We start from the raw sequence: 12,631 nt of genomic DNA on the forward strand, positions 1-12,631 counted from the left end.
GACCGGCCACTGTGAGCCTTCTCCAGATATAGATCCCCGGATGTATGATTGGAGCTCCCGGACCATTGGGCACACACATGTGAATGAGTGGATGAGATGATGTTTGTTTGGTAGTGGATGCATTTCGGCTAATGCTATTAGCACAGCTATAATGAGTTAAGGTGCGTTTGTGTGTGTGTGTGTGTGTGTGTGTGTGTGTGTGTGTGTGTGAGTGTCTTTGTGTGTGTTTGTGTGTTTTTGTGTGTGTGTGAGTGTGTTTAGGTGGGGGGGCGGTACCAGGGCCAATAACGGAGGAGCGGTGGAGCTGAGAAGCGGAGGAGCAGAGGAGCGGAGGTAATGTTTCTTCTCTCAGAGGCGGGGAAGCTTGGGGGCAGAAGAACCCCTTAGACGGCCTAATGTGAGCCTTCTCTGGAGATAGCTCCCCCAGACGTATGACCGAAGCTCCCAGACCTCTGGGCACATACATGTGAATGAGTGGATGAGCTAGTGTTTGTGGTTGTGGATGCGTTTCGGCTAATGCTTTTAGCACAGCTATGATGACTTAAGGTGTGTATGCGTGTCTGTGTGTGTGTGTGTGTGAGTGTCTTTGTGTATGTGTGTGATAGTTTCTTTTGGTGGGGGGGGGTCGCGGACAGGGAGTACCAGGGCACACACATGTGAATGAGTGGATGAGCTAATGTTTGTTTGGTTGTGGATGCGTTTTGGCTAATGCTATTAGCACAGCTATGAAGACTTAAAGTGTGTGTATGTGTGTATGTGTGTGTCTGTGTGTGTGTGTGAGTGTCTTTGTGTGTGTGTGTGTGTGTGAGAGGCTCTTTTGGTGGGGGGGGGGTGTCGCGGACAGGGAGTACCAGGGCCAAGAGCGGATGAGCCGAGGAGCGGAGGAAGGCAGAAGCTCGGCCCGTGATTCGCTTATGTCCAGCGGTTCGGGAATTCCAGGGCCCAAAGCAGAGGAGCAGTGGAGCTGAGAAGCGGAGGAGCGGAGGTGATGTTTATTCTCTCAGAGGCAGGGAAGCTTGGGGGTAGCAGAACCCCTTAGATGGGCTAATGTTAGCATTCTCCAGACATAGATCCTCCGGTCGTATGATTGGAGCTGCCGGACCATTGGGCACACACATGTGAATGAGTGGATGAGCTAATGTTTGTTTGGTTGTGGATGCGTTTCGGCTAATGCTATTAGCACAGCTATGATCAGTTAAGGTCTGTGTGTATGTGTTTGTGTGTTTGGGTGTGTGTGTGTGTCTCTGTGTGTGTGTGAGAGTTTGTTTAGGTGGGGGGGGTTGCGGACAGGGAGTACCAAGGCCTCGAGCGGATGAGCTGAGGAGCAGAGCAGGGCAGAAGCCCGGCCCGTGATTCCCTTATATCCAGCGGTTCGGGAGTTCCAGGGCCCAAAGCGGAAAGGCGGAGGAGTGGAGAAGCGGAGGAGTGGAGGAGAGCAGAAGCACGTCACGCAATTCTCCTGAGTTCGCAGGATCAGGAGTACCAGGGCCCATAGCGGAGGAGCGGAGGTGTTGAGAAGCGGAGGAGCAGAGGAGCGATATTATATTTCTCTTCTCAAAGGCGGGGAAGCTTGGGGGCAGCAGGATCCCTTAGACCGGCCAATGTGTGCCTTCTCCGAACATAGATGCCCCGGACGTATGCCCGGAGCTCCCAGACCTCTGGGCACATACATGTGAATGAGTGGATGAGCTAATGTTTGTTTGGTTGTGGATGCGTTTCGGCTAATGCTATCAGCACAGCTATGATGACTTAAGGTGTGTGTGTGTGTGTGTTTTTGTGTGTTTGTGTGTTCTTGTGTGTGTGTGTGTGTGTGTGTGTTTGTGTGTGTGTGTGTGCGTTTGTGTATATGTGTGTGACAGTTTGTTTAGGTGGGGGGGGCCGCGGACAGGGGGTTAGGGTTAGGGTTAGGGTTAGGGTTAACAAGGCCCATAGCGGAGGAACGGTGAAGCGGAGAAGCAGAGGAGCGGAGGAGCGGAGGTAATGTTTCTCTTCTCAAACGCAGAGGAGGGGAAGTTTGGGGGCAGCAGGGCGCCTTAGACTGGCCAATGTGAGCCTTCTCTAGGACATAGGTCCCCCGGACGGATGATTCGAGCTCCCGGACCATTGGGCACACACATGTGCATGAGTGGATGAGCTAATGTTTGTTTGATTTGAGATAGGTGATCTCATTAGTTTTATTTGAGTTTACATTCTAGTATACATATGTGGTATTTGTATCTACTCTCAGGAAATGTATGGCACTTTATGACAAGGTTTGGGACTTGTTTTAGTTTTTCGCGACTGTTCAGCTAACTTGACGTTAACTTCTACGTCAGTGTTTTCTTTTTTGGTATAGCGCTGCTGGCGGGAATTTTCCCTCACTCTGTACTGTACATGTCCCATGGCTAACCGATGTTGATTCCCGGAGCTGTGAAGAAGAAAATAAAAGACGATTCAAACAAGGCAAACTTGTGAATTCCTTCCGAAACATGGAAAACGAAGAAGCTGCAAACTTAAACGCAACAGGTTATGGGCCCAGGCTACGAACAAAAGGAGGAAGATGGCAACGTTTGGTTGCCGATGGAGACGAAAACAACTACGAGCTTTGGGAAGTAAAGTTTCTGGGACACATGCGACTTGAAGGTTTGAAAGAGACAATTCTTTCAACTGTTGAGCCCGACCCAGGTAAAAATGCAGAATGCTACGCTGAGCTTATCCAGTTCCTCGATGATAAAAGTCTATCATTGGTAATGAGGGAAGCCGCAGATGACGGTCGAAAAGCTTTGAAAATATTACGGGATCATTCTGCCAGCCAGGGTAAGCCCAGAATTATTTCCCTGTACAGCGAACTATGCTCACTCAAGAAGGAACCCGACGAAACAATAACAGATTACATTATCAGAGCAGAAAAGGCAGTCACCGCTCCGAGAAACACAAAACAGGTGATAAGTGATGAGCTGATGATCGCTATGGTTATGAAAGGGCTTCCAGAACCATACAAGCCCTTCGTCATTCATGTAACTCAGAGCAGTTAAGAAATGACGTTTATTCAGTTCAAGAGTAAACTAAGAAGTTATGAAGAGACTGAAAAGTTTGACAGCAAAACCAAATCAGACAATGTAATGAAAGTGGACATGTCAACCGTGATCTGCTATGGATGTGGAAACCGTGGCCATATGGCAAAAGCTTGTCACCAAAAATCAGGGCCAAAATGGTGCAGCTATCACAGAAGCGCAACCCACACCGATGAGACATGCAGAAGAAAATCCAAGCCCAAAGAAGACTCGGTCAAACAAAACACAGACATCCAAGACAAAGATAAAGAAGATGAGCAAACTTTTGTATTCAAGGTCAGTCAAAAAGTCCCTCCGGAAAATATCAGAAAAAATGGACTGATGGTAGACTGTGGCGCTACATCACACATCATAACACAAGAAGACAAATTCACAAGATTTGATGAGTTTTTCAACCCAAACAAACATTACATGGAGCTAGCAGACGGGACCAGAAGAAACAAAGTGGCACTAAAAAGAGGTGATGCAGAAGTGTTACTCCAGGACATTGAAGGAAAACCTGTCCTGGTAACCTTAAGGGGAGCCTTATTCATCCCATCATATCCTCAGGACTTCATATCGGTGAAGGCAGCCACAGCTGATGGAGCCAGCGTGATATTCAAAGAAGGAGAGAACAGATTCATAACCAAAGAAGGAACAATTTTCAGCATTGAGGAATGTGACAGACTCTACTACATAAGAACGGTAAATTATCAACAACTTTATGATGATACAGTAAATGACATGATGTCCAGGGATAAAGTAAACTGAACTTGTGATGTCAAAACATGGCATGAGATTATGAGACACCGCAATGTAAAAGATGTATTAAAATGACCAAACTTAGTCGAGGGTATGAAGATTACAGGTCAGACCAAGGTAGACTGTAACGTATGCACAGAGGGAAAATTCACAAATAGCAGAAACAGGCAAGCTGATGCAAAAGCTGATGCACCCCTAAAAATGGTACACGCTGACTTATCAGGCCCGATTGAACCAGCTGGTCAAGAAGGGCATAAGTATGTCATTTCATTCACAGATGATTATTCAGGGGCAGTATTTGTATATTTTCTCAAATACAAGAGTGAAGCTACATTAGCAACAGAGAAGTTCCTTGCTGACAGCGCAGCGTATGGTCGTGTCAAATGTATCAGGTCAGACAACGGGACTGAATTCACAGGAAATGCTTTTCAATCTCTTCTAAGGGAGAAAGGCATAAGACATGAAACATCATCCCCATACTCTCCCCATCAAAATGGGACAGCAGAAAGATAATGGAGGACCCTTTTTGAAATGGCAAGGTGTATGCTAATAGAAAAAGGATTACCAAAGGTTTTGTGGCCTTATGCTGTCCAGACCGCTGCCCATATTCGAAATAGATGTTACAATGACAGACTCGAAAATACCCCATACTTCATGTTAACAGGGAGAAAGCCAAATCTCTCAAAAATGTGGATATTCGGAACTGAGTGTTCTGCATACAAACATGACACTAAGAAATTAGATCCCAGATGTGAAAGAGGAATATTTGTGGGATACAGTAAGAAAAGCCCTTCATACCTGGTCTATAATCCACTTACAGAAAAAGTGGCAAAACAGAGACTGGTGAAATTGATCAAAAAGGGAAGAATTGAACAACAAACACAAACTGATGATTATGAGACAGAAATCCAGGGATATGAAGGCACAGAATCTACAGATGAAACCAGTATTGCTGTGTCACAAAGTGAAAATAAAACAGACAACCATATACAAAATGAGGATGAGAGTACTAACGCAGATGTGTCACATGACGAAGAAACAGCAGAAAATGTCCAAAATGAAAAAGAGACGAGGTCAGACATAAAACCCAGATATAATCAAACCAGTCGCTATCCTAGACGAAAAAGGGTCGTTCCAAGGTATTTAGAGGATGATCAGACAGACTATATTAACAATGATAAAAATCATACAACTATTGATTACTGTTACAGGACTGTGTGCGGAGTCCCACAGAATTATAGTGAAGCACTGAAGTCACCACTGGCACCCGGGTGGAATTGTGCCATGAGGGAAGAGATTGACTCGATTAAATAGAATGACACATTTGAACTGACAACTTTACCTGAAGGGAGAAAAGTAATTGGAGGAAAATGGGTATTTGCCCTTAAAGAAAATGCTGAAGGAGGACAAATATTTAAGGCCAGATATGTAGCTAAGGGTTACAATCAAACAGAAGCCATAGACTACTATGGAACTTTTGCACCGACAGCTAACATTACATCAGTGCGGGCACTAATGCAGATAGCCGTACAAAATAACCTCATTGTCCATCAAATGGATGTTAAGACGGCATATTTACATGCTCCTATACATGAGGAGATTTTCTTGGAACAACCAGAAGGGTTTGAAATGATGTCAGAAACAGGAGAGAAACTAGTGTATAGATTAAAGACATCTCTTTATGGCCTGAAACAATCAGGAAGAAACTGGTATGAACTCCTTAATGACCATTTAGAACAGGACAACTTTGTGAGAAATCTCTCTGACCACTGTGTGTACAGAAAACAGACGGAAAATGGTGACACAATCATTGTAATAATTTGGGTAGATGATTTAATTATTGCAGCAAGCAGCAATGATGCACTCAGCACATTTAAACAGAACATGAAATTCAAGTTCAACATGAAAGACCTGGGGAAACTATCATATTTTTTGGGCATACAATTTGAACAAAAGGGGGATGAAATCAAAATGAACCAGACAAAGTACATCCTAAAAATGCTAGAGAGATTTGGAATGTCAGAATGTAAAGCAAGATCTACTCCAAGTGAGCAAAAATTAGAGGGCATCCCTGTAGCTGATGAAAATGAGCAAAGTGAACCTGTCGACCCCAAAGAATATCGTGAGATTGTAGGCAGTCTTATTTATGCCATGACTTGCACCAGACCTGATATCAGCTGGATAGTGAGCAAACTATCACAGAATCTGGCAATGGCAAAAGTAAAAAATGTAGTAGCTCCAAAACATGTTCTGAGGTTTTTGAAGGGGACAGCTGATTATGAACTAAGTTTCAAGACAAATAAGGAGGATTTGAACCTGATAGCTTACAGTGATTCAGACTGGGCATCATCTGTAGAAGACAGACGTAGCACTACAGGCTACTGTTTCAGTTTAACAAAACAAGGCCCAGCCATTGCATGGAAGTCAAGGAAACAGCCCACAGTGGCCCTGTCAACATGTGAGGCTGAATACATCGGCTGAGCCACCACCGCACAAGAAAACATGTACCTGTCTCAACTGTTAAACGGTATGGACAACAAAATGTACAGTTGCACAACAATCTACGGAGACAATCAGGGGGCCATCGCACTGAGTAAGAATCCTGTAAACAGACAAAGGTCAAAACACATTGATGTAAAATATCATTTCATTCGTGAAGCACTCAGTGAGGGCTAAATAAATCTTATCTATTGTCCATCAGAGGACATGTTGGCAGACATCTTGACAAACTCATGACAAAGGTAACAATAGAAAAATTCAAAAAGTGGTTCTTTGGAAATTAAAATGTCCAAAGTTTTTTTTTGGATGTTGAGATCAAGAGGGGGTGTTGAAATAGGTGATCTCATTAGTTTTATTTGAGTTTACATTCTAGTATACATATGTTGTATTTGTATCTACTCTCAGGAAATGCATGGCACTTTATGACAAGGTTTGGGACTTGTTTTAGTTTTTCGCGACTGTTCAGCTAACTTGACGTTAACTTCTACGTCAGTGTTTTTTTTTTGGTATAGCGGTGCTGGCGGGAATTTTTCCCTCACTCTGTACTGTACATGTCCCATGGCTAACCGATGTTGATTCCCGGAGCTGTGAAGAAGAAAATAAAAGACGATTCAAACAAGGCAAACTTGTGAATTCCTTCCGAAACATGAAACGAAGAAGCTGCGAACTTAAACGCAACAGTTTGGTTGTGGATGCGTTTCGGCTAATGCTATTAGCACAGCTATGATGAGTTAAGGTGTGTTTGTGTGTGTGTGTGTGTGTGTGTGTGTCTGTGTGTGTGTGTGTGTGCGTGTGTGTGAGTGTGAATTTGTTTAGGTGGGGGGGGGTCGCGGACAGGGAGTACCGGGGCCTCGAGCGGATGAGCTGAGGAGCGGAGGAGGGCAGAAGCCTGGCCCGTGATTCGCTTATGTCCAGCGGTTCGGGAATTCCAGGGCCCAAAGCGGAGGAGCGATGGAGCTGAGAAGCGGAGGAGCGGAGGTAATGTTTCTCCTCTCAGAGGCGGGGAAGTTTGGGGGCAGAAGAACCCCTTAGACTGGCTAATGTGAGCATACTCCGGACATAGATCCCCCGGACGTATGATTGGAGCTCTCGGACCATTGGGCACACACATGTGAATGAGTGGATGAGCTAATGTTTGTTTGGTTGTGGATGCGTTTCGGCTAATGCTATTAGCACAGCTATGATGAGTTAAGGTGTGTGTATGTGTGTGTGTGTGTGTGTGTGTTTGTGTGTTTTTGTGTGTGTGTGAGTGTGTTTGTGTGTGTATGTGTGAGAGTTTGTTTAGGTGGGGGGGGGGAGTACCAGAGCCCATACAGGAGGAGCGGTGGAGCTGAGAAGCGGAGGTAATTTTTCTCCTCTCAGAGGCGGGGAAGCTTGGGGGCAGAAGAACCCCTTAGACCGGCCAATGTGAGCCTTCTTCGGACATAGATCACCCGGACGTATGACTGGAGCTCCCGTACCTCTAGGCACACACATATGTGAATGAGTGGATGAGCTAATGTTTGTTTTGTTGTGGATACGTTTTGGCCAATGCTATTAGCACAGCTATGATGAGTTCAGGTGTGTGTGTGTGTGTTTGTGTGTTTGTCTGTGTGTGTGTGTGTGTGTGTGTGTGTGTGTGTGTGTGTGTGTGTGTGTGTGTGTGTTTATCTGCGTGTGAGAGTTTGTTTTGGTGGGTGGGGGGGGGGGGGGTGTTCCCGCGGACAGGGAGTACCAGGGCCTGGAGCGGATGAGGTGAGGAGCGGAGGAGGGCAGAAGCCCGGACCGTGATTCGCTTATGTTCAGCGGTTCGGGAGTTCCAGGGCCCAAAGCGGAGAAGCGGAGGACAGCAAAAGCCCTGTCCGCAATTCACCTGAGTCTGGCGGATCGGTAGTACCTGGTTCCGCAGCGGAGGAGCGGAGGAGCGGAGGAGCGGAGCAAAGCGGAAGACCGTCTTAATAACAAGGAAATTACAGATGAGGCTATAATTTCCACAGAAATCTTTAAATTCTATCGCCACCTATACACTTCGACATTGTCAAAAAGCGATTGTGACTCCTTTCCAACAAATATTCCTCAACATATCCCAAAAATAAACAACAACAAACAATATATGTTTGTTTTGTATATGTTTATATATAATCAACAAAAAATATACAGTTTGATATCTGAGATTCCTTGTGAGTCGCCAACTTAATTACATGTTGTACTCCCCTTGCAATCTTTTTTTCGTTTTAATTTTTTATTAGTCTATCTATTGATTTAATTATTTCATTTTAATTTCTTTTTTTGTCTAGCACTGTAAATTTCTCACAAACCGTTAACACTATTAACTTCTGATTCCATACAGAACGAATGTCCTTATGTCCTTTGCTTCCTCATGCCTGGTTGTTTCATTCACATTCAGTTCTACCTTGCCATGTTTATTTGTACATTTGTATAGTTGTGTGTACTATTTATGTTCAATTCAAAAAAAAAAAAAAAAGAATGAGAGGCTGAGAAAATCTCCATGTCTCTCTCTCCCCCCCCCTTAATGCCGCCCCCCCCCCTTCCTCGAGGCGGCCGACGCAACGCGATTCTCGCCGTTGTTGTGGAAGTAGGGAAAAGGATTCCCCGCGTCGGTGCGAGCGATGCGTTTCAAGGCGTATTGCATGTGTGTATGGGGGGGGGGGGGTCTACAGGACACCGCAGACCGGCAATGGTGCACCTTCTCCGGACATCGATCACCGAAACGTCGGCGTGGAGCTCCCGGAGCAGCCGGCGTGTACATGTGAATGAATGGAGGAGCTAATGTGTGTGGGGTGGTGGTGGTGGTGGGGGGGGGGGGGGGGCGTTTCGGCTAATGCTATCAGCACAGCTATGATTATCCCCAGAACGTTGAGAACGAGCTCCCGGAACTCCAGACATGCGTATATAAAAGAGTGGAATTAAGGTGTGTGTGAGTGTGTGTGTGTGTGTGTGTGTGTGTGTGTGTGTGTGTGTGTGTGTGTGTGTGTGTGTGTGTGTGTGTGTATGTGTGTGTGTGTGTGTGTGTATGTGTGGGACAGAAATAATGTCGGGGACAGAAATTGTTATTAGCCTGCTGGCAGATGACACAACCTTAGTTTTGAAAAATGAACATCAAGTCCCAATAAGCGTTGAAAAAATTAAAACATTCTACAAGGCTTCAGGATTGTCATTAAACTTAAAGAAATGCAAACTTCTTGAGCTGCATGACTCACCACTAAAGGAAATCAGCAATGTTCCTATCAAATCAGAAATAAAATACTTGAGCATTTTCCTATCTAAGGACCAAAAGTTAAATCAGTCCAGGAACATTGAATCTAAACTGAATCAAAGTAAAGCTAAATTGAATATATGGCTCCAAAGAGATTTATCAATATTAGGCCCGATATATTTGACTAAAATGGAATGTTTATCCAGATGTATATACCCAGTGTATTCCAATGCTGCTCCAAATCAACTCATAAAATCTATTAACCAAATAAATTTCAACTTTATCTGGAGGAACAAACCACACCATCTAAAAAAATCACATATGGGGAAAGAAACAAGTGACGGAGGGCTGAAAGTGATAGAGTTGGACTGCCTGAATGGGACATTGAAGGTGAACTGGTTGAAATCCTGGATCAAACATCATCATTTTTTCTGGTATTGTACTCCAAACTACTTATTCAACATAGTCGGCAGCCTAAGTCTTCTACTTATCTCTGACTTGGATATCAACAAGATTCCTGTCCAATTTTCAGAGTTCCATAAACAAATACTATTATACTGGAAAATGATATATGTACACAATTTCTCACCACACAGTACAATAATTTGGAACAATAGATATGTACTGCATGGCAACAAACCTCTGTTTTACAAGGAATGCTTTGAGAAAGGTATATGGTCAATAATTGACTTGATGGATGACAATGGCAGTCGTCTAGACTATGAACAGTTCTGTACTACACACAGATTTAAGCCTCCCATATTAGAGTTGATAAAGTTACGAAACGCACTGCCTCGACAATTTGTATTCCTGACCAAAAATATAATGACGCACCAAACCGTACAACCACAGTTACCCCGACTATCACTCCAGGGAATCTCAATTCCGGACAGAAAGTGCACCAACTCCTTTATTAGGACATGTTTCACAGGAAACTTATTCCCTGGACGTCAAAACAAAAATAATATTTGAAATGAATTTGATAAGGAATCGATTGCCACGCTGCGAACTATGTATCTGACTCTACCCATACCCCCCAAGGCACAAAGAAACCCACTTCTAAATTATGAATGACATCTACCCATCTAAGGAATTATTGAGGGTACGCTTTACTTTTGAAGATAATATTTGTACATTTTGTGAAGACAACATTGAAACCACTGACCATATATTTTTTCTCATTCTCATTCCATCATCACCAGTTTCCCTCTCAAAAGATGATATCACATTTGGTTTACTTATAAGCAACATAACAGATGAACTCCGTGTCAATGTTCTTTTAGGCCTGGCCAAGTTCTTCATTCACAAAAACAGAATGCAAAAATGCTCCCCAAATTTGAATTTCTTCATAAACGATTTTGAATTATAAAAAAAAATCCTTAAAGCTTATGGAAAAATCCAAAAACTAAAAAATATACAGTTACCCATGTCTGAGATTCCTTTTTTTTGAAAAAAAAAAAAAACAAAAAACAAAAAAAAAACTTAATTACATGTTATATTCCCCTTGCAATTTTTTTTCGTTTTAATTTTTTATTTGTCTATCTATTGATTTAATTATTTCCTTTTAATTTCTTTTTTTGTCTAGCACTGTAAATTTCTCACAAACCGTTAACACTATTAACTTCTGATTACATACAGAACAAATGTCCTTATGTCCGTTGCTTCCTCATCCCTGGTTGTTTCATTGACATTCAGTTCTACCTTGCCATGTTTATTTGTACATTTGTATATTTGTGTGTACTATTTATGTTCAATTAAAAACAGTTTGATGTCTGAGATTCCTTGTGAACGGCCAACTTAATTACATGTTATATTCCCCTTACAATTTTTTTTTTTAGTTTTTAATTTTATTTTTCTATCTATTTATTTAATTATTTCCTTTTAATTTACTTTTTTGTCTAGGATTAAAAAATTCTCGCGAACCGTTAACACTATTAACTTCTGATTACATACAGAACGAATGCCCTTATGTCTCCCGTCCCCCCCGCTTTTTCCGTACGGTGGCAGACACTGAGATCGAAAGCAAATGGGTGTCATTGTAATGCAGTAACAGGGTGATAACAGCCGTGTTTGAAGTGTGTAGGGGCTTATAGGAGAGCAGAAGCACGTCACGCTATTCGCCTGAGTTCGGAGGATCGGGGGCACCAGGGCCCATAGCGGAGGAGCAGAGGAGTTGAGAAGCGGAGGAGCGGAGTTATGTTTCTCTTCTCAAAGGCGGGGAAGCTTGGGGGCAGCAGGACCCCTTAGACCGGCCAATGTGAGCCTTCTCCGGACATAGATCACCCGGACTTATGACTGGAGCTCCCGTACCTCTGGGCACACACATATGTGAATGAGTGGATGAGCTAATGTTTGTTTTGTTGTGGATACGTTTCGGCCAATGCTATTAGCACAGCTATGATGAGTTCAGGTGTGTGTGTGTGTGTGTGTGTGTGTGTGTGTGTGTGTGTGTGTGTGTATGGGTGTGTGTGTGTGTGTGTGTGTGTGTGTGTGTGTGTGTGTGTGAGAGTTTATTTTGGTGGGTGGGGGGGGGGTTCCCGCGTACTGGGAGTACCAGGGCCTGGAGCGGATGAGGTGAGGAGCGGAGGAGGGCAGAAGCCCGGACCGTGATTCGCTTATGTCCAGCGGTTCGGGAGTTCCAGGGCCCAAAGCGGAGGAGCGGAGGACAGCAAAAGCCCTGTCCGCAATTCACCTGAGTCTGGCGGATCGGTAGTACCTGGTTCCGCAGCGGAGGAGCGGAGGACTTGAGAAGCGGAGGAGCGGAGGAGCGGAGATGTTTCTCTTCTCAGAGGCGGCAAGGGGGGGGGAGCAGGACCCCTTACCCGTATCCCCCGGACGGTTGAGTGGAGCTCCCGGACTTCCGGGCACGCACATGCGAATGACTGGATGACAGGGAGTGCCAGGGCCTGGAGCGGATGAGCAGAGGAGAGGCGGAGAGCAGAAGCCCGGCCCGGTTCGGGATTTCCAGGGTCCAAAGCGGGGGAGCAAAGAAGCGGAGGGGGGGAGGAGAGCAGAAGAGCAGAAGACTGGCCCGGAATTCACCGAAGTCCCGCATATCGGGAGTTCAAGGGCCCGGAGCGGAAGAGAGGAGGAGCGGAGGAGCGGAGGAGCGGGGGAGCGGAGGAGCGGAGGAGCGGAGGAG

The sequence above is a fragment of the Fistularia commersonii genome, unplaced genomic scaffold (genome assembly GCF_037954325.1).
Source record: "Fistularia commersonii isolate RoL2024-O1a breed Wild unplaced genomic scaffold, RoL_Fcom_v1.0 HiC_scaffold_38, whole genome shotgun sequence".
Classification (NCBI taxonomy): domain Eukaryota; kingdom Metazoa; phylum Chordata; class Actinopteri; order Syngnathiformes; family Fistulariidae; genus Fistularia; species Fistularia commersonii.